Source organism: Balaenoptera acutorostrata, chromosome 1 (genome assembly GCF_949987535.1).
Source record: "Balaenoptera acutorostrata chromosome 1, mBalAcu1.1, whole genome shotgun sequence".
NCBI lineage: Eukaryota > Metazoa > Chordata > Mammalia > Artiodactyla > Balaenopteridae > Balaenoptera > Balaenoptera acutorostrata.
In genome coordinates, this window is record NC_080064.1 from 189,300,624 (window position 1) to 189,323,524 (window position 22,901).

At 39.6% G+C, this 22,901-nt stretch overlaps 1 long non-coding RNA gene across 1 annotated transcript in view; it reads right to left on the reverse strand.

Annotated features, from left to right (window-relative positions):
* LOC103012279 (uncharacterized) overlaps positions 1-22,901 on the reverse strand; it is a 131,664-nt gene that overhangs the window by 631 nt on the left and 108,132 nt on the right. The gene's annotated exons all lie outside the window — the stretch shown is intronic.

Here is a 22,901-nt window from a genome sequence, read left to right on the forward strand (position 1 = left end):
GTGAGACCCAAAGATCACATGGGCCGGTGGTTGAGTGGTGAGGTTCTAGCATGCGAACAGAAATCCAGTAGCAGGTGGTAACAGGAACTGCCCTGCAGAGGTACGGCGTGAAGTAAGTGAGTTGATGGATTCAGACTCCCAGACCACTATACCTGGCAGGTCACCGTGAGCCTAAAAAGGTAGTTATTAAGACAGAGCATGGGATTTTAGAGAATAACGGCATGTGAGAATCAAAATGGAGGAAATCTGTAGATGGGATACAAGAGAACAATAAAATGAAATACATAAGGGGAAACAGAAGAAGCAGTATTGTAAACGCAGGGAGCAGCGGCCTCAGATGACAATCGCTAGAAGGGAGGAGGGGGAAATGAAGAAACAAGCCGCATGCAGAAGTGCTATGATAGTAAATAAGCAGTGCTTATAATGATAAACACCCTTCATTAGAGAGCTTCCATTCTTAATAAGGAAAGGAAACTTTTTGATACAAGAAAGGAATCTGCCAGATCTATAAACATACTTAGTTTGAAACTTATCCTGTAAAAGGAATGGTACACAGAAAGAGGCGGGAAAACCTACTGGATAATTTGACTTCTTGACAGGATTACTGCTCATCTTGCTGCTTCTAATTAATAATGTATTTAGCTATATTATTAGACACTTGGATGTGTTTTTCTGGCAGCAATGGTAACTGAGTTCTTTCTCACAGGCCTTTGCTAGCGAGAAGAATAATAAAAGACAGTTAAGGTAAATATAGTCTGCTTTCATGATGTAAGGCTGTCTGATAGCACCCCAGCCCTTTGGTGATTTATACACAAGTTACATCCCAAGTAACTAATCCTAAAATTGGACTGTACGTGCTAACTCAGTTTCTATGTCTCAGGGTGGCAGTTTGTTTCTAGAGTTGCCACAAATGAATGTTACTATTAGCTTAAAGCTTTGGTGAAAAGTGTCATCAATGCTTACTCTTTGAGAAGAGGAAAAAGAAAAAAGATACTAAGGTTCTGTTTCCAGAAAAAAAAACTTGGAAGCTACTAGATGCCAGGCACCGTGATAGTCATTTTGCATTTCTTATCTCATTTAAGTCTCACAATAAATGTGCAAAGAAGTTATTATTAACTACATTTTAACCTTGAGAAAACTAAGCTTCAGAGAGATTAAAAACTTGTCCAAGTTCACTCAAGGAACCAAGAAACCAAGCCAGGACTAAAACTAAGAGCTTTCTGACTCTGAAATAACCTTTCTTCCCATAAATCAAATGAGATTTTGCTGATTAAAGACCAAAATTGCAACTCCTTTCAGTCACATGCTTAAAATTAGCCTCTGAAATTGAGGAGACTCTTTTGTGACTGAGCAATGACTGATTTTCTTAATAAATCTCAAAAGAGATATTGTCATCATTCAAATTATATTGTAAGGATGGTCAGTCATCATCCTAAACACAGACAAGTTAGAAAGTTCTTTCTATGCAATATGCAACAGTTATTGATATGTGCACTCTGATGCACATTCTAAGAAAAAAAAAAACCCATAAAGACTTAATTTTAAAAGATATTACTGTCTTCAGTAATTCCCTATCTTTCCAAAGGCAAGGAAATTGTTCAGATAAACTGAACTGAATAATCTGAGTTTTCTGAAATGAGTACCCGTTCAGAAAACAGGACGATGTTAAGAAATCACCATGGCCCTTCTTGCTTGCTAGACTTCTCTGGAGCAGTCTCTCACCCACTGCAGCGTCACCGATCATCTACCCCCCGTCTGAGATCTCCACCTGAACTCCAGACAGGAACTGTGCAATGCCACCACACTTCAGAACCCCCATGTACACTCACCCTCTTTGTCAGTTATTGCACTAAAGACGTAATACATTATCATCACCCATGTTCAGTTACTCTGAAAAGCGGGTGATCTGCATCCCATTTTTCAGACGATGAAACTGTTACTTACCTGAAGTCATAAACCTAACAACTGATGGAACCAGGTAGCAATCCAAGCCCAGGTCTTTCTGATGCCAAGGCTGATTCTTGTCCCTCTCGCCCTGACTGCCTCTCTGTATAATTTCCAGTTCCCACTCGTGGGTCCAGAGCTCTCCTGATCCTTTTTGTGTCTATAACTGAATGCCACTTTTTCTCCTTATAATTCATCTCTGCTTTCTTTTTCTCCTGGATTCCTTATGAGGATGAATGGCGTCACTTACCAACTGTAATATATTTGTACGTTCACTTGTCTACCTCTTCCACTAAATTCTCAGTTACCTTTGTGTGCCTACAACCCGTTGGAGAGCCTGGCAAAACGTTTGACACATCTAATATATAAGTATTTGCTTGGTAAATGATGCTCTCCAGTCACCTTAGCCAGAACCCCGGAGGTCATCCAAGACTCATTCCTCGCCTGCCCCCGAGACCAGTACGAATCAAGTCTCATCCGTTCTACTTTAAACATCTCATGAAGCTGTCTTCAGCTTTCCACCATGACTGCCTTAGCTATGGTTTCCATTCCCACCTCTTGCTTGGATTACCACAGTTCTCTTCTGAATGATGGAAACACCCTTCTCTCTGAGGTGATTCTCGCCAAAAACATTGTCTACCAAAGGCGATCCGGTTCTTCAGTAACTCCTCACCGCCTCTACCATGATACATGTCTCTTCAGAGCTCTTACCTTGCAAACCGCTCTCATCTCGTCCTTTGCTGGCTCTCTCGTGCTCTCTCTCCCCCCACACATCCCATACAAACTGTATGGTCCAGCCATTATACACTGCTTATAAGCCCCTTAAACCTATGTGCTTTTTCTCTACTGTGGGGCTTCTTGCCCAAGAAATGCCCTTTATCCATTTATTTACCTCATAAACTTCTAATTAAAAGGCCAGTCAAAGGTTAATAATTTGTCATCCCTTTAAAGGGACAGTCTTCACGCCTGGTGGATCAAGATGGCAGAGTAGGAAGATCCTGAGCTCACCTCTCCCCAGGGACACACCAAACTACAACCACACACAGAACAACTCTGAGAGCAGCCTGAAGACTAGCAGGACAGATTTTCTACAACTAAGCATATAAAGAAAAGGCCACATGGAGCTGGGAAGAAAGGGAGGAGACGCTGTCTAGTCACAACCCACACCCCCGGTGCAGTGGCCCGCAGGCAGGAGGGACATCACAACCACGGATGCCCCCTGAGGAGCAAGGGGTCCATGCCTCACACTGGGCTCCCCAACTCAGGGGACCTGCACAGGGAAGATGAGCCCCATCATGTCAGACCTTGAAAGCCAGTGGGACTTACATCTGGGAGAGCCAGAGAGCTGCGGGACACCGAGACTCCGCTCGTGAAGGGCTCGTGCACAGACTCACTCTCACTGCGTCTCAGCACAGAGGAAGCAACTTGGAAAGTGCCTGGGTTATATGAGACGGAGATCTGTTGACTAATATTAGGGCCTGTGCTGGAGGGACAGGGATCTGGTAAAACCTTCTTCAGGGACAGAAGCGCTGGCGCGTGACATTTTGTTGTGCTCTCTTTCTACCTACCTGGCCTGGCACCGGCAGATGCCACTTCTGTCACTTGCCATCGTCTCGGCTAAAACCATGCACCCACCCTGGTGCTCTCCTGAGGACCAGCCCCGCTAACAGGCCCATCCCAGCTGGCCCTTCCAAAGCAGCTCCCACCCCCACCCCACCCCGCCTGGCAAGTGGCCTCTGTCAGCATCAGCGGCCCCTCTAAAGCAGCTCCTGCTCCAGGGGGCCAGCCCCCAGCCACAGCATGTTCACAACAGCCATGGCAAGGCCTCAGGGCCAGTCACACTGGGGGCCAGCCCCACACATCAGCATGCCCACAGCAGTTGCATGCAGACCTCTCAGCCAGCTGGCCTGAGGGCCAGCCCTGCCCACCAGCATGCCTGCAGCAATCACAGCCCAACCACAGCAAAAGGACACACACAGTCCACACAGGAGATACACCTGGAGCACCTGGCTCTGGTGACCAGGGGGGACTGTGCCACTGGGTCCCGCAAGACACCTTCTACATAAGGCTACTCTTTGAAGACTGGGAGATATATACCTCACATGCCTAATACATAGAAACAGACACAAAGAGTTAGGCAAAATGAGGAGACAAAGTAATAACTTCCAAACAAAAGAACAAGACAAAACCTCAGAAAAGGAACTAAACAAAATGGGAGATACAAAGTTTACCAGGTAAAGAGTCCAAAGAAATATTCATAAAGATACTCATTGAACTTTGGAGAAGAATGGATGAACTCAGTGAGAACTTCAGCAAAGAGACAGAAAATATAAAAAACCAATCAGAGCTGAAGAATACAATAGCTGAAATGAAAAACATACTACAGGGAATCATCAGCAGATCTGAGGATGCAGAAGAACAGATCAGCAATCTGGAAGACAGGGTAATGGAAATTAACAAAAAATTTAAAAATTAACAAAAACAGAAACATAGATCAATGGAAACAACAGAATAGGGAGCCCAGAAATAAACCCATGTATATATGGTTAATTAATGTATGACAAAGGAGCCAAGAATACACAGGGGGGAACAGACAGTCTCTTCAATAAATGGTGGTGGGAAAACTGAAAAGCTACATGCAAAAGAATGAAACTGGGCCACTTTCTTATATCACATACAAAAATAAACTAAAAATGGATTAAAGCCTTGATTTTAAGACCTGAAACCATAAAACTCCTAGAAGAAAACATTGGCAGTATGCTCTTTGATATCAGTCTTGGAAATATTTTGTTTGGATCTGTCTCCTCAGGCAAAGGAAACAAAAGCAAAAATTAAAAAATGGGACTACATCAAACCAAAAAGCTGTTGCACCATGAAGGGAACCATCAATAAAATGAAAAGGCAACCTTCTGAATGGGAGAAGATACTGGCAAATGATGTATTTGGTAAAGGGTTAATATCCAAAATATACAAAGAACTCACACAACTCAGTATAAAAAACAGTAAACAATCTGATTACAAAATAGGCAGAGGATATGAATAGACATTTTTCCAAAGAAGACATGAAGATGGCCAAAAGACACATGAAAAGATGCTCAACATCACTAATCATCAGGGAAATGCAAATCAAAACCATAATGAGATCACTTTACACCTGTCAGAATGGCTATTATCGAAAAGACAAATAACAACAAATAACAAGTGCTGACAGGGATGTGGATAAAAGGGAATCCTCCTGCACTGCTGGTGGGAATATAAATTGGTGTAGCCTCTATAGAAAACAGTATGGAGATTCCTCAAAAAATTTAAAAAAAAAACTGCCATATGATCCAGCAATTCCACTTCTGGGTATTTATCCAAAGAAAACAAAAAGACTAATTTGAAAAGATAAATGCACTCTTATGTTCACTGCAGGACTATTTACAGTAGCCAAGATATGGAAGCAACCTAAGTGCTTAAAAGTGGATAAAGAAGATTTGGTTACTCAGCCATAAAAAAGAAAGACATCTTGCCATTTGAGACATGGATGAACCTAGAGGGTATTATGCCAAGCGAAGTAAGTCAGACAGAAAAGACAAATACCATACAATTTCACTTACATATGGAGTCTAAAAAACAAGACAAAACAGAAACAGACTCAGATACAGAGAGCAAACTGGTGGCTGCCAGAGGGGCGGGGTGTGGGAAGTTGGGTGAAACAGGTGAAGGGATTAAAAAGTACAAACTTCCAGTTATAAAACAAATAAGTCACGAGGATGTAAGGTACAGCATAGGGAATACAGTCAATAATATTGTAATAACTTTGTATGGCGACAGATGGTTACTAGACTTATTGTTATGATCAATTTGTAATAGATATAAATGTAGAATCACTATGTTGTTCACCTGAAATTAATATAATATCGTATGTCAACTATACTTCTACAAAAATGATAGAAATAGAAAATAAAGTGATAGTCTTCAAACACGTGATCCTTTTGCAAAAAACTTCTAATCATTAAAATATGTACACCTGGGGCTTCCCTGGTGGCGCAGTGGTTGGGAGTCTGCCTGCCGGTGCGGGGGACACGGGTTCGGGCCCTGGTCTGGGAGGATCCCGCGTGCCGCGGAGCGGCTGGGCCCGTGAGCCACAACTACTGAGCCTGCGCGTCTGGAGCCTGTGCTCTGCAGCGGGAGAGGCCGCGACGGGGAGAGGCCCGCGCACCGTGGTGAGGAGTGGCCCCCGCTTGCCGCAGCTGGAGAGGGCCCTCGCACAGAGGCGAGGACCCAACGCCGCCAAAAAAAAAAAAAAAAAAAAAAAAAAAAATATGTACACCTGATTTTACAGGTTCAAAATATGGAAATTTCTTGCTTGCATTAAATATCACCAGTTATTTTATCTTTTCTGTTATTGTTTTTGTATTTCAGTTGATCTGACCTTCATTAGTAGGTAGCATTTGTAGCAGAAAAATAATATATGAGATATTAACCAAGATTCTTCATTTGGGCATGGGGGGGATGGGTGAGACGGGTGAAGGGGTCAAAAGGTATAAACTTCCAGGTATAAAATGAGGAAGTCACGGGGATGTAATGTACAGTATGGTGACTATGGTTAATAATACTTCACAGTATATTTGAAAGCTGCTAAGAGAATAAATCTTATAAGTTCTCATCACAAGAAAAAAAAATTTTGTCCCTACATGTGGTGATGGACGTTAAGTAGACTTACTATGGTGATCATTTCACGATATAAACAAATATCCAATCTTTACATTGTACACCTGAAACTAATATAATGTTATATGTCAACTGCATCTCAATTTTTAAAAACACATTTTTACTTTCATGTTCTCCTATTTTGTCAGCAGCAAACAGAGGCAGCTCAAGGAAGCAGAAAGAGCACGAAAAGCAAATGGTCAAAGTCTTGGCTTTGGAGTTCCAAAATAAAGACCTGAAACTTGTAGGGATGCCAAAGATCTTAAAAGATTTCTATTTGCAAGCACAGACTTTTCCTACTTTCAAAGGCTGTCTTGAAAACCCAAGCATAATGTTTATGCTGTTAGAAAAATAAATAAAGAGGTCTCTAATAAGGAGCACTTAGAATCACTCTTTACTGAAATTTTCCAAACTTTTTGTCTTTAGCATGGGAAATTTTAATTCAAGTTTATGTCGTATAGTTAATATCTATTCCCTTCGCTTTCTAGTTTTTATACTTTATTTTGCCAATAGAACTTTAGCAAACAACTCATCAGAAAAATCTGCTTTACTTTGACTGAAATCATAGCTCTCTTATAAATACTGTTTCCATAAACACACTTGGGTCTTCTCAGTTCCGCACTTTTCCCTGTTAGATTTCACCTGCGTGAAATATCTTCCCCTTTTCCCTTGGCTTTAAATAAATCCGGTGCCTCCCTCAATATCCAGTTTAAATCCCACTATGTTTTCCTAAAGTCCTTCATGATCACCCCTGGCTAGAAAGCCATCTCTCTCTCACCTCTGAATGCCCAGAGCAACCATTATCAATGAAATCCATGGGCCATAAATCTTGTGCCATTTTGCCATAATTTTTATCTTTATTGAACTACTTCTTAAAATTTTTATTATCGTATTCTTTTCAAGAATAGTACTCTTATTTCTGCAATTAGAGTATAAATTTTTGGAGTGAACTAAATATGTTTTCCACCTTTATATCCACCAGAGACCACATCAGTGGGTTGAAAGGCGTAAATGCTAAAAGCACATTTGATATGGTATTTTATCTTTGGTGATGATTATAGTAACAACAACAACAACAATAATAATAATAATAATTTATTAAGCATCTACTATGTGCCGGGTGCTATGCAAATCACTTCATGTGGATTATCTCCTTTAACTCTCACATAAACTTATGAATTTGGTTCTATTATTACCTTTATTGTTTAGCAGATAAGACAGACTTTAGAGTCTTGAGAAGTGTTAAGTCATTTGCTCTAAGCCACACAGCTAGAAGTGGAAAAACCATAACTTAGTTTAATCCTCAATGTTAAATTTCTAGTTGTAGGAATTCACATCTAGGACTTCTAGTTGTAGGAATTCACATCTAGGACTTCCTCAGATGGACAAAATTTTATTATCTGTTTTTTGATGTCATGGTTTTAGCAAATGTATTCTTTATTAAAAGCCAATCTCCATTCCAGTATCTAGATCATCTGAGAGCAATGGGAAGGCCCTCTGCAATGGTCTCCAGAAGTAAGAAGTGGATGGTGTTAAGGGTGCTTCATGGCTTTAATGAAGTGACATAAATTTTCAGGGAAAAAAAACACTAAATCACATTAATAGAAAACCTAATGAACCAGAACTCTGCAATAAATAATGATAAAATATTACACAAAGGTTTCTAAATATCAGAACTAGCGATAATTCTGAAAAACAACTAGGCAGTTAAAAAGCTCAACATGGAATAAAATAATTATTGTCAACTAAATCACTGTGAGAGAGAGAAGTGATTTTTTAAAACCTCCTAATTGGATCTGGAATTGGTGAAATCATCTGCAAGTGAAACCTAACTGAAGAAGATGAAGACAAAGAGACTGTAAAGTGCTCTGAGTACCATACTATCTGTTCCCGGTTTATTGTTTCCTACAGACAAAGAACTATTACACATGAAGGAGGATGAAATACTAAGGGACCTCTAAATAGTTAGGGTGTCTAATAAGACATTTCAAAACTAATAGTTCCAAAAATTAATTCTTGATCTTCCTCTAAAACCTATTCCTCCCCAGTTTCCCTCATCTCAGGAAACACCATTGCCTCTTCCCAGTTCTGCACTTTTCCCTGTTTCAGGCTTGTTTCACTGGCCTAAAATTCCTGCCCCCTTCCTCTTGGCTTTAAACAAACCCTGTTCCTCCCTCAATATCCAGTTCAAATCCCACCATGTTTTCCCAAAGTCCTCATGATCATCCCAGGTTAGAACACTCTCTCACCTCTGAGTGCCCACAGCAACCATCATCAATGCAATTCATGGGCCATAAATTTAGGCCCCAACCCTTGGAATCTTCCTGAACTCTGCTCTTTCTGTCACAGCCCACATGCAATGCATCAGTCAATCTGGTCATCTCTTCCTTTGAATTATACCCTGAATCCTGTTGAGCCACTACTTTGACCAAGCCACTGACACACTGTGCCTGGACTATTGCAGTAGACCCTTAGCTGGCCTTAGAGTGTCTACCTTTCCATTTCCATCATTTTCCCCAACACACACACACACACGCACACACACGCCAGAGTATTCTTTTAAAAATCAGATTATGTCACTCTTCAAAATTCTCCAGTGATTTCAATAGCACTCAAGGAAAATGCCCCAAATCCTTGCCATAGACTAATAGATCCACCGATACCTCACCATCAAGCCTAACTAATCTTCCTGCTACCATTCTCTACTGCTCTAACATCACCAGCAAAAACCCATCACCCTTCCCTCTACTCCAGACATGGGGTCTCTTTGCTCTTCTATGAACTCATCATCCTCTTCTCCCTCTACCCCAAGGCATTTTCACTTGCTAATCCCTGGGCCTGGAACACTCTCAGTTCAGTTCTCCGCTCAAATGCCTTAGGGAGACATTCTCTGATCACTCTACACAAAGTAACATTATTATCATCACCACCTCTTTCTCTTCCCCTGAACCTTATTATTCTTCACAACACTTGTCAATCCCTAACATGTTATTTTAATATATATTATAATATACAATATATATAAAATATATTTATATATTATAAAATATATTAATATATAAAATATATTAATATTTATAATATAAAATATATATAAAAGTATATATTTTAAAATAAGTTCTTGGGAGGTTCTATCTAATAGGAGCCTACAATAAATAAATAAATAATACATACTAAGAATAGTTTTTAATATATACTCAGTTGGTCATTTTGCAAACTTCTCAACAATGCAACGGTCCAAAAACGCAACTGCAAAATGCATGAAGTAGGGCTGATGAGGAGAAAGGTTAGGGATTAAAAGCAGTATTAGTGAAAACTTATGCCCATACAAAAACCTGCACACAGATGTTTATAGCAGCTTTACTCATAACTACCAAAACTTGGAAGCAATCAACATGTCCTTCAGTAGGTGAATGGGTAAACTGTGGTACATCCACATGATGGAACATTACTCAGGGCTAAAAAGAAATGAGCTCTCAAGCCATGAAAAGACATGGAGGAACCTTAAGTGCACATGACTAAGTGAAAGAAGCCAATCCCAAAAGGCTTTATACTGTATGATTCCAACTATATTGCATTTTGGAAAAGATAAAACTATGGAGACAGTAAAAAGATCAGTGGTTGCCAGGGGTTGGGGGAAGAAGGAGGGATGAATAGGCAGAGCACAGAAGATTTTTAGGACACTGAAAATACTCTGTATAATGACATGTGGCATTATCCTATCATACAGCATCCAAATCCATAGAATATATAACACCAACAGTGAACTGTAATGTAAACTGCAGACTCTGGGTGATTCTGATGTGTCAGTGAAGGTTCACCAGTTGTAACAGATGTACCATCTGGTGGGGCATGCTGATAATGGGGGAGGCTGTGTGTATGTGGGCACAGGGGACATACGGGAAATCTCTGTACCTTCCTCTCAATTTTGCTGTGAACCTAAAATTACCCTAAAAACAAAATAAAAGTAGTATTTGTGGATAAAAGTTACTTCACAGGGCTTCCCTGGTGGCGCAGTGGTTGAGAATCTGCCTGCCAATGCAGGGGACACGGGTTCGAGCCCTGGTCTGGGAAGATCCCACATGCCACGGAGCAGCTGGGCCCGTGAGCCACAATTACTGAGCCTGCGCGTCTGGAGCCTGTGCTCCACAACAAGAGAGGCCGCGACAGTGAGAGGCCCGCGCACCGCGATGAAGAATGGCCCCTACTTGCAAAAGCAAAATAACCTCATAAAAACCCAGATTATTATGGTCTTCATTACATTCTGGACTAAGTCTTCTCTCTGATATCACACCTACACAATGTCAAAGTGTTCGAAGGACCAATTTTCATGATAATTTTATTTTAGTAAATATGTTTATGTAGACAGTATCTATTTTATTACCTAATATTTCCTGGAAACTCTGATTATTTACAAAGAAATGAGTAGACCCTGTGTCAATAAGCTCAGGCTAGTATCTTCTGCCATCTAATGTGTTAAGAATTCTTGAGATTTTTCTGATTACAATTCAAATTAAATGCAAACAGTCAAGCAGCACACAGAGACCCCATTATCCACTCTCTGTGAGCTGAGAGGATGAATAATATAATGAGACATGTTAATTATTTGCTTTCCAGCAGCTGTGACTGATTAGTTTTGACTGGTACATCTTGCTAATATGATAGAGGACAGTAAATAGCAGGGCTTGTCATATTTTTCCAGGGCAAGGAAACTGTGGTCTCTAATGACTTGCTTCACTCATAGCTTGTTATGCAATTTGCCAAAGTGATGCTAGATCCCCACAAACTCTTAACCAAGGGAATTTCATGTTAGGGGACCCTAAGTTTTCAGAGCCCTCTGTCTCAGAAAAGTTGGTCTCTCTCTGTCTGTCTCTCTGTCTCTCTCTCTGTCACACACACACACACACACACACACACACACACACACACACACACACACACACACACTTTAGTTTCTGAATTGATAACATACAGAACCAAACCTATGGAGGTACTAAGAGATCCCAGCCACCATATGTACGTTTCTTTCTTTCTCCTTAAGATGCCTTTTTAAATCATGTTGCTTATTTTTAAACAACCAAATGCCTTTTGTGAGTCCACGAGTGGCAGCACCAGATCCAGTATGAGCTTTGAAATCTTTGAACTGCATGTGAGGGGTTTTGAATCATGGCCACCTAGAAGAAACCATCACTAGAGGTGTGTTTCTCAACCTTTTTTTATCACCCCCCCTTTAGATTTTTTTTCCTAATCATCCCCTCCCCATGAAATTTTAATACCTCAGATACACCACGCCTGGTTATGTACTATGGCCTTTTATAGGGCCACAGACCTGTAACATCTGAGATTTTCTTGATCCCCCAAGAACCTGCTTTCACCCCTTGGGGGCAAGATCACCCCTGCTGAGAAAGTGTTCACGAGAGGCTTCATTCTACCCCCTCTTCATCATTGTCTAAGTTACATATTCTCGCTGGACACATGAGCTCCTCAATATCTCATGTTTCTCATACAAACCGCTAGAACAGGCACCCCCAAGTCTAGGTCTTCCCCCCAAAGGAGGTGGTCAAGACAATGTACAGGGTACAATCACACTTCACCCTCTTTCTTTTCCCCCCAATAACCTAGGCTCAATCAGGTTCAAACAACTTCAAGGCAACCTTGATGGAAGAAAGAAAACTCAAAAGTGCCATGTGCAAATAGTGCTTTGCAGAAATACTGAAGGTATTTGAACCCACAGTCTACCTACTTTAATTAAGTACTTCACTTTTCTGAGCTTTAGCATGCACATCTATTAAGTGGAAACATCAATAGTTATTTCTTGCCCATTTAATAAAGATTTGTTAGCTCAGTTGAAAGCCCCCATGAAGACAACCAAAAACACTTATTGATCCAAAGAAGATAATTTTCCTAAATTTACTGCAGCAAGTAAGAACACTACCTTGACAAAATCTTAGAATCACCAAAGGGAGAAAATTAAGGACAGTTACTTATAGGGTTATAGGACCCGCGCCAAAAGATTTCAAGGTCATTTTGAAAAGCAGAGAAGCAGTCGGGATTGGGTAGAATTAAGGACAGAGTAACTTGGGATTGGTGGCCACAGTAAAGTGAGGTCTCGAGATGAGGGCTGATAAGCAAGCTGTTTTCGAGGCAGTTCTGAGGAGCAAGCTATTCGTGTTCATACGATAACCATTTTAGTTGGTCTGTGGTCTTAGCTTCCTGGAATGAAACAAAAATAATACACTTTGCTTGGTCCCAGTATCATTTAACACAGGAAGTGGAATTTGTTTCAATTCTCAGTTCCTGCAATATGTCAAACATATATATTGTGAACAAGTTCCCTAGCTTCAAGAAGCTTCTGCTCCCGCAAGAAAAATAAGCTTCAAAAAGATACTGCATGGATCAAATCTTTTAAAGAAGTGTAGGTTGCTAGGGAAGTGAAAAGAAGAGGGGGTCATTCATGAGAAAAATATAATAAAGTGTTCTTTGTAAAATGTCTAGCAAAGTCTCCAAGATAATGCAGGAAGGATCCCTGAGAATATCCACTGGCTTTTCAGTGCTTGGACCTGAGGATGAAAGGTGGGATGGAGTGGTTTACCCCATTTTTCCATTCTGAATTTGGAAGGATCTACAGATTAAGTAATTTAATCTATAAATATATATATATATATAGATTAACCTTCTGTTGTCCTTCCTAAAATCCTAAGGAAGACAGACTCTCCCTCTGAGTTTGTGAGGTCAAGCATTAAATCAAGGAATAGAAGCTATCAAGACAATAATCTAGAAACTATGAGTTCTAGTTAACCCAAATGGGCTGGGATTACAATCAGTAGAAAGCCATGCCCTGGTTTTAGTAAATGTTGCCTCTTAGTAGGTATGAATATAATATATGCATGTTTACGAATCATGACTAAATGTTTTCTCGACACAAGTCTTTGGAGGACAAAGGGTCTAACTCGTAAACCAAAATTCATCAGCAGTTGCAATCTAGAATTACTGAAGCACTGAAAGTTAAATAAATCTACTCAAGAAACCCACGCAGATCCAGGAACACCAGACACTTTAACTTCGTGAAATTATCACTTGGGCAGTGTCTACTCTGGCTCAGCTTTGACGGGTCCTCTGGCGGATCTTCCATGAGCCAACAACTCCTACTACCTTCTGCCCTCTCAGGTCTGGTGAGCCCACATGTACCCTCTTCCCTTCCCTATGGAAACTGGCTCCATTCCTACAGACCCATTTTGGAAACTGGCACCACCACACCAGGCTCACCTGGCAAACCTGTGCTAATCCCAAATGCTCTGGCCCATCACTTACTAATGTTGTAACCCTAAGGAAGTCACTTAAACTCTTGTGCTTGACTTTTCTCACCTAAAAATGGGGGTAACAATAATGTCTAGAATTTTAGAGACATTCCGAGGTTTAAGTAACATAATGCATGAAAAGGGGTAAGCACGGTAACTAAAAAACAGAGAACTATACATTTTAGCTATTGTTATTATTCATGCCTGGATGTGTCTCTCTGATTTTGTCCCTTCTCAATTGCTGCTGATTCCAACAGAATCTTAAATCTCATCATTTGATACCTCATGTCTTATTATTTTAAGAGCTTTCCCACTGGTTTTCTTACCATCAATTTTTCCTCTTCTTCATTTTAGACATTAGTAATTAATTATCCCCTACGTGCAACTTCCCATCCCATCAAGTTCCTGGCTTGAACACATTCTTGTGCCTCACTCTCAAGGTTTCCTGTAACCTGACTCTGCTAAAACAACCTAAACGCATTGTTAACGCACCATGGATTCTTTCTGGTAGTTTTCAGTAGAAACCAATGGCTAGAGGGAGTTAAAGCTATAGGTCTTCTCTCCCTCTGTCACTCAGAGTTACACCAAAATGAAAGCAAGACTGAAAGCTGCCTCTGCCACCGATGCAGTGATGTGACCCTAAAACCGCCACGCCACCTGTTCTGTAAGCCTGGTGGAGGCCCATCTCTCTATCCTTTCTGGTGTTCCAACAGCGTCTGTATAGAAAATTTACCTAAAGCAGATTCTACACCATTCTTTCTTTCCCCGGCTTCACTGAGATATAACTGACATGCAACACTGTGTAAGTTTAAGGTGTACAACAGGTTGATTTGATACACTTATATATTACAAAATGATTACCGCCATCGTGTTAGCGAATACGTCCCTCACATCATATAATTACCATTTCTTTTTTGGGGTGAGAACATTTAAGACCTACTCTCTTAGCAATTTTCAAGTGTATAATAGGGTATTGTTAGCTACAATCACCATGCTGTACACTAGGTCCTCAGAACTTATTCTTCTTATAACTGGGAGCCTGTACCCTTTGACCAGCATCTTCCCACCTTCCCCACCCTCTACACTCTTCTAATGGCAGGATGCAACTCACCTGGTCAGGGTTGAGCAACAGTATCCTCTGCTCAACAACCGAGCCCAGGTCAGGTGCAGAAACCTGAGCCCAGCGTGTCGTCCACAGCACGTGGTCAGTGGGATCTCTGGGCCTTGTCTGTGCCCCAGCTGCTATGCCTGTACAACGTTTCTCGACTGATCAGCCCTCATTTCATGGATTATAATAGCTAACATCCACTATACAAATTAATAAGGCAACTGATATTAATTGAAATAAAGACAGTGAAGCTCTCTGCCTGCCTGGGCCTCTGGCCCCAGGGCCTCTGTTTAGAGTCTTTCATACACCGACTAACCACTCCTAACGTGCGTATTCCTGACTACGGTATCTGAAATGTCGACCTTAGAGTGTAGACTAAATTAACTAGCACTTTCTATGCCGAAGCATTTGACAGTAAATTGCAGGATATAACGTCTTCTCTTTCCCTGTTTCCCACCACACACATTCATCTAGAGCAGGGTTTCTCAACCTTGGCACTACTGACATTTTGGACTAGATAATTCTCCTAGAAGGGGATGGACTGTGTATTATAGGATGTCTAGGTCAATTCTAAGACTGGGACCCACTTTGCTTACGGTGGGTCCCTGTCTTAGAATTGACCTTCTCTGCTCTCCTAATCAAACGTGACCCACGCTTTGAGACAAGATAGCTACAAGCACCTCAAAAACCACATGAAGCTCTCAGAAGTAATTTGTTTGACCTATGGGAATGCAGTTTCCAGATCCCCATGGTCCCCCACAGCTCTGGTTATCTTAGAGTTTCCCACTCCTCCCACTTTTTTCATTTATAGTACTCGCCAGGTCCTGTAAGAATAGACTTTGAAACCTCTACCTTAATATTAAACAGAAGTTATCCTTCCATAAAAGCTTCCACTCTTTATGTCCATAGTGACCTGACTTCTTTTTCTGGAGAACTTTTACACTCTAAAGCAGAGAGAGAGAGAGAGAAGGAGGAGAGAGAGAGATTCTGGTACCAAAATTTGCAACTTAATTGGTTCCTGTTAACAGAATTAAACTATTAAACCACAATATACAAAAGTCATTTATTCTTTAAATAGTCACAAAATCACAAGTAGTTAGATTGGCTAAAATATTGTTCGTGTGGATTAATATAGAATACGAGCTGTCCTGCAATTCTCAAAAGATCAAGGCCCACAGAAGACAGAGTTCTTTAAAAAATTCATGTGGGAGCGTCCATTTATGTGGCAATCTATGAAACTGTTTGTACTAGGAAAAGGTACAGGTAATAATTTTTTGTGAACTACTAGCTAAAAAAAATTTTTTTAACTCTCCTAGGTTTCTAAAAACAAACCCTATCATATTACATCAGGAACATTATAAAAGCAAATGCTGGCAAAACACAAAGTCAGGTGAACAGTGGCTGTTCTCAGCAAGGCTTAATAAACATAATAGGACTTATAACAAATTAATGATCAATAAAAGCACCGTGAAAATGCAGTGGTATATCTGTGTACACATTATCCATGTAGGTTAAATCACTTAAAAGTAGTTCTACCTGAATCCAATTTATAATATGTAAGGAAGATTTTACAGTTTTCCCTAAAATAGAAATGAGATAAACATTTGACAACATTTTATTAAAATACCTTATATCTCCACATTTGTTTTATCTCAAAAGCCTTTAACAGTGCAAAAAACATTTCCCAAACTGAAATAAATGTATCAGGAAAACATACATATGTGTCTGTGAACTATCTACTTTTTGTAGATAAACATAAACTATGTCACTGATCGTCTCACTCTTTTTCTCTTCCTTTTTTTCTATTCTTACATCAAACACCTTGCAATGTTACATCACAGCCAGACACCTCTCCCCAAAGAAAGTCTCTTTTTAAATAATATGGCCTTTTCTAATCTTCACAACTGCTGTTGGGGGTCATTATATTAAGTTTATAGAGAGGAAAATGAAATCTCAGGGAATTTGAGAATATTGTCTAACTTCCTAAGTGGAAAATGCAGAACCCAAACTCAGGCATATCTGACTCCAAGTCTGTGGTGTTTAAGCTACTCAAGCTGCTCATCAGTTTCCTCCCTCTCAGCACAGGGAGCCTGAATGTACTGGCCAGTAGGGTCCATCTAGTTCAGTTATCTATGTACAATCATTCCAAAAGGTTCATTTAAAAAAATTTTTGGCACTTTATGAGATAACCAAAACCTTATTTGAGAATGCAAAGAATGAATAACCCCTAGCCTGAGTAAGATGTATATGGATATGTATAGAGATATTACTGTATCTTAGAATGCATTAAGCAAATAAATAGTATCCATGCATAGTATTTATGATAAGTATTCAATGGATAAAAATGAGGTTCTGAATAAACTTGCATGACTTTCTCACAGTGGAACTGGTAAAACACTTTAACTAGTATGGCTGAGAGAATAGTCTCCATTCTGGTCTGGAGTTCTCTTTTATTAGCGTCTTCTTTTTCCTTAATGAATATTTCACTACTTTTGTGCCATCCTAGTCTATCATGGAATGTTGGTTTACTGAGCGCAAGGATCTTTATTTTCAGTTTAATTTTTCATGTGCTGAAAGTTCAAGTATGAGATTATTACATTCTAATAATATTTACTCATAACGACTACTCAAAACCTGCTAATCATTTTGTTAAATCTATTACTTTTATTATCTCATATCATATTTACAGAACATTGCAAGGTAGGTATTTTTACCTCCACTGTGTAGTTGAAGAAACCGAGGCTTATGGGCGGGTACGGTGTGAATTCTAAAGTCACACAGATGGGAGATGGTGGGCTGGAATTCAGATGCAGAAATGTCTAATTCCAAGCTGTGTACTCGGCCACCTTGCGGTACAGCTGAGGAGGGAATGTTTCTCTAACAAGCTTTGCAAAATGTCAGCTGCATGCTTTCCATGCTATCCCAGAGGCTTACATGGGCTAAACCTCTTCCTCTGTTTACATGGCATTCTGAGCTCTGGGTGAGGCAACTACTCTCTGTGCCAAAGGAAAGAAAGAGTACTTTATTCAGTTCCCTACGAAGGAAAGAGAGCTAATGTTGTTTTCCAGGAAGAAAACTATTACTTTCAGATTAATGATTGAGTTGAAGATGGGTCATCCATTGGGCAAATATTTCCTCTAGTGCAGCATTAAATCTTCTCCAGTATCAGTGCTCAGGGGATGTATTCAATTAATTCTATCTAAACGGAGGTTACATTTTAATCAAATTATCAATTTTATCAACTTATATATTTTATACAATTTCTATATTTAAGTTCTACAACTTATTTAGCTACTATCATTTGAATAATGTAAAATAATTTTAGCTATATAAAATAACAATTAAATTACGCAGAACTTAATTCTACCTGAAGTCCAACTTTTTGTAGATCCAAGGACATTAAAGAGCCTTAAAAAATGTTTCAAGTGGACATTTAAACTTCTAATGGGAAATGTTATAATTCACATACTGAAAAACACCTTGTCATGTACAAAGATGAAATCTGTGACCTCTTTTCAACATGCTATATTTAGTTTCCCAAGAAAGAGGAGGAGGAAGAATTTTGCAAATCTGTCCCCATTTCCTACCTGGTTCCTGCTAAAGCAATAACGGGCACTTGAAAAACGTCATTCTGTAGGATTACGGCGCTAACTGGCCAGCCGGGGCTAAACTCACACTCGACTATCTTGGCACCATGCTAAAACCAACTGAACTAGTTGGTCTTCAAAGCAAGAAAGGTTTCCTCTGCCGGTCTAAATACCTAGAGGAATCACTATGTAGTACTTTTTTAGTTTTTTTTCAACCCTAATTAAACGTAGTCTTAAAGTTTATCCTGAGAAATTTATTTCCCAGTGGAAATTTACCCCCTGGATATTTAAGTAAAGTTTTCTTGTTTTTTTTTTTTTCCCAACTACTTATAAAGCAGTATGCTAGAAGTCACATATCGGGGATCTACCATAATACAACTTTTAATAGACACAGGGGTGCATTTTAGCCAAAATCCACATACTTGGCTGAGGATGAATACATCTATTATTTACAGTTAAATACTTCCTCTACCTGGAGAGATTCCTATCCTGGAAGGATTTTAGAACATGAAGTACTAATATCTTATTTTGAAAATAAAGTGAGTGACAACCTTCTAAATCCTTGCCAGGAAGAAAAATGCTAAATATAGATTGTGAAACTCCATCTTGGGGAGATTAAATCATACCTGTATGAACACCTGAAGTCATGGCAACTTTCCACCGCAAACCAGTCAATTGTCATATTTTCAAAATTCTATACTTCCTCTGTGTTATTTTTAGTGCACTTTTGTAATCATTGTATCCTTTTTAACCATTCCCCAAATCCCCCCAATATTGCTTTTTACATGAATTGATAAAGCTCAGAAAAATTAATTCACTAGCTTAAAAAGGTAATCACAGAGTAATACACAAAACAGGATTAAAAAAAACACAGAAACTTGGGGTATTCTAATGAAAAAGAAAATAGCAAGTATCCTCATTTAAGTTTCAAATCATTAACTAAATTCAAGTATCATATAGCATTAATTCTAACACTCAACGTTTCCCTATAACATTACGTCATCTTGCATGAACATATCTGATCTTCAGAGCCACTCCTGAACGAGGAGACTATCATTATGATAATCTCCATTTTATAAATAAGTAAATAATAACTCAGAAAGCTGAAGTGTCTCCTAAGAATTAAGCTCGTGTCTCAGACTAGATCCTTTGTGTTTTCTAAGGCAGGCAAGCCCCATAAAAGTCAGGGTAAATCTTTACTGAACAATGAGGATAATCAGTTAGGACACAGGTCAAATTGCACTTTAGGAAACCCACCTGCTATATTGTATGTAACAACTATTCTGTGGTTCTGTAGAACAAGACCATTTCCACAATCATGAATGTGCCAGTATAACAGTAACAAAAAGCTTAGCTCGTCTGATTATACAGAACTAGTTCAATAACATACCCCTCATAGATTTCCGTCTCAATATTAAACATGTTACCCTCATATTTGGAGGTTTGTAGTTGCAGAGTAATAGTCATTGCTCAGAGAAGAAGCAGAAAGATAGGCTATGACTTAAGTTTCTAGGCAGAGACATTGTTTACATGTGCCATGTCTTTGCATACATAAACTATTCTACTCCCCCCATCACCAGGGATATTTTAGCAATAATAGCTTAAGTCTGAACCATCAACTAAATTAAAACAGGATTCTACCTACACTTTTAGTTTATGAATCTGACATAATGGAATTTAAGCCTTACACAGAGATTTCTGGAGCCCCTTGGACTTAAAATTTTAACTTTTAATTAGTATTAACTTGATACAGTTGCAGTAGAATGCAGCATAACTAACTACTTGATTTATTTTGAAAATGGATCAGATAGATCTATTGTCTTTCACACCTTTAACTATGGGTTTGACTAAACCACAAATCTGTACTTTGAAAGTATACACTGTTCTCTCCTTTTTAACCTTTATTGTATTAATTACCTCATGTGTATTCCTACACACTTATTTGCACGTGAACGCTTACACACATATATACACACAGAGTCTAACTGTCTACCTAAACTATTTTAAATATTTTTAAAGCTCAGTGCTTTCCCCTTTAACTTTCTGAACAATTGCATCTCCAGTCACCCATCTTCACAGTCCTAAATCTACGTCTCTCATTTTGTGCGTTCTCCTTAACTGCAAATCCACATGTCCGGTTTTCAGGTGGACCCCTTTGATATGAATGTTCCCAGAAGCAGATCAAATGCCTCATAACTTCAAACTCCTCGTCTTCCTCCCAAATGCAGTCCTCCTCCTGTATTAGAAATTCCATCTCATGGCCTCATCATACGCCCAGTTGCCTATGTTTGAAATCCCAGACTTTCAGATCATCTATCAGCCCCTTCTGTTACTCTCCTCCTCTAACCAGCTTGTCTGCTCATCTGATTACTTTCATCTAATCCGTGCTTCCATTCCCATCTCATCTAATCCTTGCATTCATTTTCTCACCGTTTCCATTAACGCTTCCCTAGTTTATCTCTCATCACTTCTCACCTCACTTCACCATGGTTTCTACTATTTATCCTTCCATGAATTTAGACCTCTTCCCCATTTCCTTATCCTTCATGAAGCTACAGTAACCTCCCCAAAATTAAGATCTGGCCATTTCATTCCTCCCCAAACCTGCAATGGCTCCCAACATCCAAAGAGTAGGATTCAGATACCTGGTTTTGGTATTTAAGAGCATTTTCTATGGGGATCCAGCACACTTCAGTTGTATCTCCCAGTCTATTCTTTTCCCTTGGTCTCTACTGTGAATTAATCTTTATTCCAATTACATACTTTCTATTACCTAAGACTCCTTCCTTTATCTTTCAAGGAATGACCTTTGTTCTCTCCTGTCCTTACTTGCATCTTGAAATGCTGCTGTAAAGTCCTCTAACTCTAAACTCTTCTCAATTCCCTGAGTCAGAATGATTGTCTTCCTCTTCTTTTCCTCATTATACTTTGCTTGCATCTCTGCCATGGTACCTATTATATACCACTTTAAATTATATTAGGTCTAGTTCAATCCAGTAAACATTTATTGAGGGTCTTCTCTGTAAAAGGCCAGTACTAGGGAAAACAAAATGATTCAGACAGTGTCTCTCCTCAAAAATTTACAATCTAAACAATCAACTGTAGCAGGCAGATTTTGCATCACAAAAAGATACAAACAAGGTGCTGGGAAGTCTTAAATGAAGTAAACCTGTATATGTCTTCCTTTCCCAGAAAAGGCCAGGAACCATCTTTCTCTTTCTCTTTCTTTCTTTTTTTCTCCCTCTCCCCCCACCACCGCACGCACACACACGCACACACACGCACACACACAGAGTAACACACAACATACACATACCATTGTGAGTGTCATGCAGTAAATATTACTGCAAGTTGATCAAAGTAGATTTAATGCATATTATGGGCTGAACTCTGTCTCCCCAAAATTCATGTGTTGAAGTCCTAACCCCCAGAACATCAGAGTGTGAATGTATTTGGAGACAGGACCTTTACAGAGATGATTAAGTTACATGAGATTCAAATGACTGAGTTAGAGTGGGCCCTAATCCAACCTAACTGATGTCCCTATAAGAAGAGAAAGTTTGGACACACACAGGGACACCAGGGATGTGCACTCACACAGGGAAGACGGCGTAAGGACACCGTGGCCATCTGCAAGCCAAGGAGGGGGGCCTTAGAAGAAACCAATCTTAATCTTAGACCTCTAGCCTCCAGAACCGTGAGAATCAAATTTCTGTTGTTTAAGCCACTCAGCCTGAGGTCCTTTGTTATGGCAGCCCTAGCAAATTACTACACTGCATATCCAAAGAACAACAGGGAAAATGGGGGAAGCTGATACCCTGAAAACTAACTAGAAAATAAGCACATAATTGAAAAGTAAGCTATGTAATTTGTACAGGTCTACACATTATAAAAGCAAAAAAAATATTCTGATTGGATGAGGTTTATGTAACCAAAGAGGAGAGTTATGACACTGCGTATACCAAAGCATGGACTTGATTAGGGATTCCCAGTTATTTTGCTACAATGTACTCCCTTATTATTTATCCCCTACATTGCACTCCAAGTACATGTTGCTAACTGCATTTGCTTGCTTGCTTGATCTGTCAAACAAAGCATGTATTATTTTCCTGTATACTAAAGAAAATGTGGGTGTGTGTGTGTGTGGGTGTGTGTGTGTGTGTACCTGAGTGTATTTTTCATCAAGGTGAGAATAGCTTGACATTTCAGTTAATCCATGAAATCATATTGCAGGTAAATACATGATTCTGGTAGACTTTTAGAAACACT